Source organism: Oncorhynchus nerka, linkage group LG26 (genome assembly GCF_034236695.1).
Source record: "Oncorhynchus nerka isolate Pitt River linkage group LG26, Oner_Uvic_2.0, whole genome shotgun sequence".
NCBI lineage: Eukaryota > Metazoa > Chordata > Actinopteri > Salmoniformes > Salmonidae > Oncorhynchus > Oncorhynchus nerka.
Window position 1 is genome coordinate 48850865 of NC_088421.1, and position 10075 is coordinate 48860939.

Below are 10075 nucleotides of genomic sequence, written 5' to 3' on the forward strand. Positions count from 1 at the left end.
CTTCTGGGTTTACCTCTCCACCTTCTGGGTTTACGTCTCCACCTTCTGGGTTTACGTCTCCACCTTCTGGGTTTAAGTCTCCACCTTCTGGGTTTAAGTCTCCACCTTCTGGGTTTAAGTCTCCACCTTCTGGGTTTAAGTCTCCACCTTCTGGGTTTACGTCTCCACCTTCTGGGTTTACGTCTCTACCTTCTCGGTTTACGTCTCTACCTTCTGGGTTTACGTCTCCACCTTCTGGGTTTACGTCTACCTTTCCTGGGTTTACGTCTCTACCTTTCCTGGGTTTACGTCTCTACCTTCACGTCTCCACCTTCTGGGTTTACGTCTCTACCTTTCCTGGGTTTACGTCTCTACCTTTCCTGGGTTTACGTCTCTACCTTCTGGGTTTACCTCTCCACCTTCTGGGTTTACCTCTCCACCTTCTGGGTTTACCTCTCCACCTTCTGGGTTTACGTCTCCACCTTCTGGGTTTACGTCTCCACCTTCTGGGTTTACGTCTCCACCTTTTCTGGGTTTACGTCTCCACCTTCTGGGTTTACGTCTCTACCTTTTCTGGGTTTACGTCTCTACCTTTTCTGGGTTTACGTCTCCACCTTCTGGGTTTACGTCTCCACCTTCTGGGTTTACGTCTCCACCTTCTGGGTTTACGTCTCCACCTTCTGGGTTTACCTCTCCACCTTCTGGGTTTACGTCTCCACCTTCTGGGTTTACCTCTCCACCTTCTGGGTTTACCTCTCCACCTTCTGGGTTTACCTCTCCACCTTCTGGGTTTACCTCTCCACCTTCTGGGTTTACCTCTCCACCTTCTGGGTTTACCTCTCCACCTTCTGGGTTTACGTCTCCACCTTCTGGGTTTACGTCTCCAATGGCACCCTATTCCCTGTATAGTCAGGGTTTTCTGGAAGAAAATTCAGAAAGGCCTGTTACCCAACACCCTGGTTGTATAGTCTAATGAAATGCACGAGGAAATGAATGAATGTGCCACGATTTTTAAACAAAGCCTGTGTGTCCATGTATGCTGATGATTCAACCGTCTACATGTCAGCCACCACATCTAAGGAAGTCACTGAAACCCTGAACAAGGAGTCTGTGTGTTTAGGAGTAGGTGACCAGTAATTAACTGCTCCTGATCCAAGAGATTTATATTTGGGACAAATCATTCCCTGAGCTGTAAGGAATGTGCTTTTTTAAAAATGTTTTAACATGGATAAGGCTCAACGCCTCTCCCCTATTTGACCTAAATATTTGTTGTGTATGTATTGATATGTAGGGTTATGTATCTTTTAAAAAAAAAGATGCTTGAGCTGTTCTTGTCTGTAATGTTCTGTATTATGTTTCATGTTTTGTGTGGAACCCAGGAAGAGTAGCTTCTGCTTTCACAACCGCTAATGGGGATCTTAATGAAACGCCGCAAGAACAACAAGTGGATTTCAACTCTTCGTTACCATGTAAACGGGACGTGTAAATTCATTCACAGGAGAGACGATGAAGACTCGTATCATGCTCTCCCTCCTCCGTGAGAAGAAATTTGAGCGCAGCCAACCACAGTCTACAAAAGTAACACCGGTACCGAGAGGCGGGGACAGAGAACAGACTGACAAAACAGCAGTGTTTCCCTGCCGACGCTCTGTGACTGACAGCCGACTGTCCTATCAACACTAGACGATACGTATCGGTCATTCTAGTGGGAGAAGGCTAAACTGACATTTCTGACTAGTGATACATATCGGTCATTCTAGAGGGAGAAGGCTAAACGGACATTTCTGACTAGTGATACATATCGGTCATTCTAGTGGGAGAAGGCTAAACGGACATTTCTGACTAGTGATACATATCGGTCATTCTAGTGGGAGAAGGCTAAACTGACATTTCTGACTAGACGATACATATCGGTCATTCTAGAGGGAGAAGGCTAAACTGACATTTCTGACTAGACGATACATATCGGTCATTCTAGAGGGAGAAGGCTAAACTGACATTTCTGACTAGACGATACATATCGGTCATTCTAGAGGGAGAAGGCTAAACTGACATTTCTGACTAGTGATACATATCGGTCATTCTAGAGGGAGAAGGCTAAACTGACATTTCTGACTAGTGATACATATCGGTCATTCTAGAGGGAGAAGGCTAAACTGACATTTCTGACTAGACGATACATATCGGTCATTCTAGAGGGAGAAGGCTAAACTGACATTTCTGACTAGACGATACATATCGGTCATTCTAGAGGGAGAAGGCTAAACGGACATTTCTGACTAGTGATACATATCGGTCATTCTAGAGGGAGAAGGCTAAACTGACATTTCTAACTAGTGATACATATCGGTCATTCTAGAGGGAGAAGGCTAAACTGACATTTCTGACTAGACGATACATATCGGTCATTCTAGCGGGAGAAGGCTAAACTGACATTTCTGACTAGTGATACATATCGGTCATTCTAGAGGGAGAAGGCTAAACTGACATTTCTGACTAGTGATACATATCGGTCATTCTAGAGGGAGAAGGCTAAACTGACATTTCTAACTAGACGATACATATCGGTCATTCTAGCGGGAGAAGGCTAAACTGACATTTCTGACTAGACGATACATATCGGTCATTCTAGAGGGAGAAGGCTAAACTGACATTTCTGACTAGTGATACATATCGGTCATTCTAGAGGGAGAAGGCTAAACTGACATTTCTGACTAGTGATACATATCGGTCATTCTAGCGGGAGAAGGCTAAACGGACATTTCTGACTAGACGATACATATCGGTCATTCTAGAGGGAGAAGGCTAAACTGACATTTCTGACTAGTGATACATATCGGTCATTCTAGAGGGAGAAGGCTAAACTGACATTTCTAACTAGACGATACATATCGGTCATTCTAGCGGGAGAAGGCTAAACTGACATTTCTGACTAGACGATACATATCGGTCATTCTAGAGGGAGAAGGCTAAACTGACATTTCTGACTAGTGATACATATCGGTCATTCTAGAGGGAGAAGGCTAAACTGACATTTCTGACTAGTGATACATATCGGTCATTCTAGCGGGAGAAGGCTAAACGGACATTTCTGACTAGACGATACATATCGGTCATTCTAGAGGGAGAAGGCTAAACTGACATTTCTGACTAGTGATACATATCGGTCATTCTAGAGCAGGGGTGTCAAAGTCAAATGGACGGAGGGCCAAATAAAAAAATCAGCTACAAGACGAGGGCCGGACTGTTCGAATGTTCATTGAAAAATTTTTAAATGACGCATATAGTCTAGTGAACCTAATTGAACCTACTGAAAACCTAACAAATATATTACAATATGATCAGATAAATAAAGCAATATTTTCTTATGGCTCTGTCAGTAATCTTTAATTTTCAACAGACACAAAAGACAAATTTCCTTTATATAAATATCCCCATAACATGAACATTAAATGAAAGAAACCGGTATTCAAGGCACCATCAGTAGACTATATTTTCTATTTTAGCAAAAGTGGGCTAAATTTACTTCAAAGAAAAAACAATAATAGCAATTTTCTATCATCCACTCAACTGAAATATTTTTAAAATATAATTGGATTGAAATACAAAAAAATAAAGTGCAAAAATCTATTAATCAAAAACAACACTTTGTTTAAGGAGAAGTAACATGCAGTGAAAACAAATATTAAATTTTAACTTTTAAACTTGAACTGAGTAAAAACTCTAAATATGTGATTGCACAGTAATGTTCACTTGTTTGAGGTTGAGGGTGATACTTGGTGGTGTCCCATCTTTTCCACAAGTTCATCAATGTTCGGGGTAAGGCTCTGAGCTGAAGAAATCCTCAGAATTGAGTGGAGGTGTTCAGCAGTAAGTCGACTTCTGTGTGATGTTTTGTTCAGGTTCATCAAAGAAAACAGTTGTTCACACAGGTATGTGCTGCCAAACATAGACAACGTTTGAGCAGCCTGGATGCGCAGCTGGGGCATTGTGCCGGGAGGAAACGGGCGAACTCCGCAGCACCCACTGCCGCATATTTTGCCCTCAGTGCATCATTGCATTGGAGGTCAATCAACTCCATTTGGAGGTTTGGTGGTGAGCTTTCCACGTCAACAGCAAATGGGTTACCGAGCAGTTCCAACCTGCTTTTTGTGCTTCAAAGTCAGCAAATCGGCGTCGAAAGTCAGCGGCAAGCATACCTATTTTATCAGGCAACTGTGTGCTCGGGAACGCACTGGTAGAGAGCTTCTCTTTCATGGTCTGGCAGCTGGGAAAGTGGCTCAAATTTTCTTTCCGCATCTGCGTCTCCCACAGAGTCAGTTTGGTTTTAAATGCCTTCACTGTACTGTACATATCAGAGATGACACGATCCCGACCCTGCAGCTGCAAGTTTATTGCATTCAGATGACTCGTAATGTCACACAGAAAAGCCATTTCACACAGAAACATTTCGTCTCGGAGTTGTGTTGTGTCTTTCCCTTTGCTGTCCAAGAACAGACAAATCTCCTCACGAAGCTCGAAACATCTTTGAAGCACCTTTCCCTGGCTTAGCCATCGCACCTCTGTGTGATAAGGCAAATCACCATGCTCCGTTTCTAACTCCGTCAGAAATGCCTTGAACTGGCGGTGATTCAAACCTTTGGCTCTGATAAAGTTAACTGTGCGCGTGATGATGCTCATTACATGCTCCATTTTCAAGGCTTTACCGCACAACGCTTCCTGGTGTATGATACAATGATAAGCTGTCAGCTCACCTGTCGCGTTTTCCTCTTGCATCTTTTCCCGTATCTTCGCCACCAGTCCGCTCCTGTGTCCACACATCGCAGGTGCTCCGTCGGTTGTCAAACCCACGAGTTTTTCCCAAGGCAGCTCCATCTCATTTACACATCTTGACACCTCTTCATACAAATCATGCCCCGTAGTTGTGCCATGCATAGGACGTAAAGCCAAAAACTCCTCTGTCACGCTTAGGTTGGAGTCCACTCCGCGGATGAAAATTGACAACTGGGCAATGTCAGAAATGTCGGTGCTCTCATCCACAGCCAAGGAATATGCAATAAAATCTTTTCCCTTTTTCACAAGCTGCTCTTTTAGATTGATGGACAACTGGTCTACTCTCTCGGCAATGGTGTTTCTGCTCAGACTCACATTTAAAAAGAGTTGCCTTTTTCTGGGCAAACTTCGTCACAAACTTTAATCATGCAGTTTTTGATGAAATCCCCCTCCGTAAATGGCCGGGCTGATTTAGCGATCTCTTCTGCCAAAATAAAACTGGCCTTGACAGCAGCCTGGCCTTGTGATTTGGCTTTTTGAACAGAGCCTGTCGAGATTTGAGGCCTCGTTTTAATTCCTCTGCCTTTTGTAGCCTTTGTTCCATGTCCATATTCTTGTTTTTGTCCGCGTGTTTCGTTTCATAATGTCGTCTCAGATTATACTCTTTCAGTACCGCCACACTTTCTCCACACAGAAGACACACAGGTTTTCCAGCTACCTTCGTGAACATATACTCCGACTCCCACCTTGTTTGAAACCCCCGGTTCTCAGTATCCACCTTCCGTTTTGCCATTTTTGATGGGTATCTGAAAGTTAATTTTACTGTGATGCTGACGACTGCTGTGCCAATAAATATTGAAATGAAGCAGCCTACTGCTCGGTGCGTCACCTTTGCATTGTGGGAAATGTAGTATTGGTGCGTGTAAAAGATCTGCGGGCTGCCGGCTTGCTGCGGGCCGGTTCTAATAATAAATCAAGATCATCCCAGGGGCCGTAAAAAACCTTCTTGCGGGCCGGATGTGGCCCGCGGGCCTTGACTCTGACATATGTGTTCTAGAGGGAGAAGGCTAAACGGACATTTCTGACTAGACGATACATATCGGTCATTCTAGTGGGAGAAGGCTAAACGGACATTTCTGACTAGACGATACATATCGGTCATTCTAGTGGGAGAAGGCTAAACTGACATTTCTGACTAGTGATACATATCGGTCATTCTAGAGGGAGAAGGCTAAACTGACATTTCTGACTAGTGATACATATCGGTCATTCTAGAGGGAGAAGGCTAAACTGACATTTCTGACTAGACGATACATATTGGTCATTCTAGCGGGAGAAGGCTAAACGGACATTTCTGACTAGTGATACATATCGGTCATTCTAGCGGGAGAAGGCTAAACTGACATTTCTGACTAGTGATACATATCGGTCATTCTAGCGGGAGAAGGCTAAACGGACATTTCTGACTAGACGATACATATTAGTCATTCTAGCGGGAGAAGGCTAAACGGACATTTCTGACTAGTGATACATATCGGTCATTCTAGAGGGAGAAGGCTAAACTGACATTTCTGACTAGTGATACATATCGGTCATTCTAGAGGGAGAAGGCTAAACTGACATTTCTGACTAGACGATACATATTGGTCATTCTAGCGGGAGAAGGCTAAACGGACATTTCTGACTAGACGATACATATCGGTCATTCTAGAGGGAGAAGGCTAAACTGACATTTCTGACTAGACGATACATATTGGTCATTCTAGCGGGAGAAGGCTAAACGGACATTTCTGACTAGACGATACATATCGGTCATTCTAGAGGGAGAAGGCCAAACTGACATTTCTGACTAGACGATACATATCGGTCATTCTAGAGGGAGAAGGCTAAACTGACATTTCTGACTAGACGATACATATCGGTCATTCTAGAGGGAGAAGGCTAAACTGACATTTCTGACTAGTGATACATATCGGTCATTCTAGAGGGAGAAGGCTAAACTGACATTTCTGACTAGTGATACATATCGGTCATTCTAGAGGGAGAAGGCTAAACTGACATTTCTGACTAGACGATACATATCGGTCATTCTAGAGGGAGAAGGCTAAACTGACATTTCTGACTAGTGATACATATCGGTCATTCTAGCGGGAGAAGGCTAAACTGACATTTCTGACTAGTGATACATATCGGTCATTCTAGAGGGAGAAGGCTAAACTGACATTTCTGACTAGTGATACATATCGGTCATTCTAGCGGGAGAAGGCTAAACGGACATTTCTGACTAGTGATACATATCGGTCATTCTAGAGGGAGAAGGCTAAACTGACATTTCTGACTAGTGATACATATCGGTCATTCTAGAGGGAGAAGGCTAAACTGACATTTCTGACTAGTGATACATATCGGTCATTCTAGAGGGAGAAGGCTAAACTGACATTTCTGACTAGACGATACATATTGGTCATTCTAGCGGGAGAAGGCTAAACGGACATTTCTGACTAGACGATACATATCGGTCATTCTAGAGGGAGAAGGCTAAACTGACATTTCTGACTAGACGATACATATTGGTCATTCTAGCGGGAGAAGGCTAAACGGACATTTCTGACTAGACGATACATATCGGTCATTCTAGAGGGAGAAGGCTAAACGGACATTTCTGACTAGACGATACATATTGGTCATTCTAGCGGGAGAAGGCTAAACTGACATTTCTGACTAGACGATACATATCGGTCATTCTAGCGGGAGAAGGCTAAACGGACATTTCTAACTAGTGAATTTAAAAAGAAGAGAATAAAAAGAAGCCTAGTTAATTTATGAAGTGGAAAAAGTAGCCGGCTATACAATGAGTGTTATTTAGCCGACAGACGGCGCTGATGGAAAACAATGAGTGTTATTTAGCCGACAGACGGCGAGGATGGAAAACAATGAGTGTTATTTAGCCGACAGACGGCGAGGATGGAAAACAATGAGTGTTATTTAGCCGACAGACGGCGAGGATGGAAAACAATGAGTGTTATTTAGCCGACAGACGGCGAGGATGGAAAACAATGAGTGTAGTCCACATCTTTTGACCAGGGTTCAAGCTAGTAACTGTGTTCTTCAAGCCTGGCCCTGGAGAGCTATTTAAGATTATATTATTATTATATTATTCCCACTACCAGTTCACGTTCCTCAACTTTATTATTCCCAGTACCAGTTCACGTTCCTCAACTTTATTATTCCCAGTACCAGTTCACGTTCCTCAACTTTATTATTCCCAGTACCAGGTGACATTCCTCAACTTTATTATTCCCACTACCAGTTCACGTTCCTCAACTTTATTATTCCCAGTACCAGTTCACGTTCCTCAACTTTATTATTCCCACTACCAGTTCACGTTCCTCAACTTTATTATTCCCACTACCAGTTCACGTTCCTCAACTTTATTATTCCCACTACCAGTTCACGTTCCTCAACTTTATTATTCCCAGTACCAGTTCACGTTCCTCAACTTTATTATTCCCACTACCAGTTCACGTTCCTCAACTTTATTATTCCCACTACCAGTTCACGTTCCCCAACTTTATTATTCCCACTACCAGTTCACGTTCCTCAACTTTATTATTCCCATTACCAGTTCACGTTCCTCAACTTTATTATTCCCATTACCAGTTCACGTTCCTCAACTTTATTATTCGCAGTACCAGGTGACATTCCTCAACTTTATTTTTCCCAGTACCAGGTGATGTTCCTGTGCTGTACCATACTGACATGTATTCTTCCTGTTTCCAGGTGACGTTCCTGTGCAGTACCATACTGAACTGTATTCTTCCTGTTTCCAGGTGACGTTCCTGTGCAGTACCATACTGAACTTTGAGGGCCTGCGGATGCGGACCCCTGAGGCCCTGAGCATGGACTCTGCTCTGTTTGAGCTGCTGAAGAGGTGCCAGCAGACCTGCTCCTACGCTGCCCAGTTCAACACCTCCGTCTCCTCCATAGAGCTACAGCTGCTGCACAGACTGGTGAGTACTGACCCTTAGCTACAGCCCCACAGACTGGTGAGTACTGAGCCCTTAGCTACAGCTCCACAGACTGGTGAGTACTGACCCTTAGCTACAGCTCCACAGACTGGTGAGTACTGACCCCTAGCTACAGCTCTACAGACTGGTGAGTACTGACCCTTAGCTACAGCTCCACAGACTGGTGAGTACTGACCCCTTAGCTACAGCTCCACAGACTGGTGAGTACTGACCCTTAGCTACAGCTGCTCCACAGACTGGTGAGTACTGACCCTTAGCTACAGCTGCTCCACAGACTGGTGAGTACTGACCCCTTAGCTACAGCTCCACAGACTGGTGAGTACTGACCCTTAGCTACAGCTCCACAGACTGGTGAGTACTGACCCTTAGCTACAGCTGCTGCACAGACTGGTGAGTACTGACCCTTAGCTACAGCAGCTCCACAGACTGGTGAGTACTGACCCTTAGCTACAGCTCCACAGACTGGTGAGTACTGACCCTTAGCTACAGCTGCTGCACAGACTGGTGAGTACTGACCCTTAGCTACAGCAGCTCCACAGACTGGTGAGTACTGACCCTTAGCTACAGCTCCACAGACTGGTGAGTACTGACCCTTAGCTACAGCTCCACAGACTGGTGAGTACTGACCCTTAGCTACAGCTCCACAGACTGGTGAGTACTGACCCCTTAGCTACAGCTCCACAGACTGGTGAGTACTGACCCTTAGCTACAGCTGCTCCACAGACTGGTGAGTACTGACCCCTTAGCTACAGCTCCACAGACTGGTGAGTACTGACCCTTAGCTACAGCTCCACAGACTGGTGAGTACTGACCCTTAGCTACAGCTCCACAGACTGGTGAGTACTGACCCTTAGCTACAGCTCCACAGACTGGTGAGTACTGACCCTTAGCTACAGCTCCACAGACTGGTGAGTACTGACCCTTAGCTACAGCTCCACAGACTGGTGAGTACTGACCCTTAGCTACAGCTCCACAGACTGGTGAGTACTGACCCTTAGCTACAGCTCCACAGACTGGTGAGTACTGACCCTTAGCTACAGCTCCACAGACTGGTGAGTACTGACCCTTAGCTACAGCTCCACAGACTGGTGAGTACTGACCCTTAGCTACAGCTCCACAGACTGGTGAGTACTGACCCTTAGCTACAGCTCCACAGACTGGTGAGTACTGACCCCTTAGCTAGAGCCCCACAGACTGGTGAGTACTGACCCTTAGCTACAGCTCCACAGACTGGTGAGTTCTGACCCCTAGCTACAGCTCCACAAACTGGTGAGTACTGACCCTTAGCTACAGCT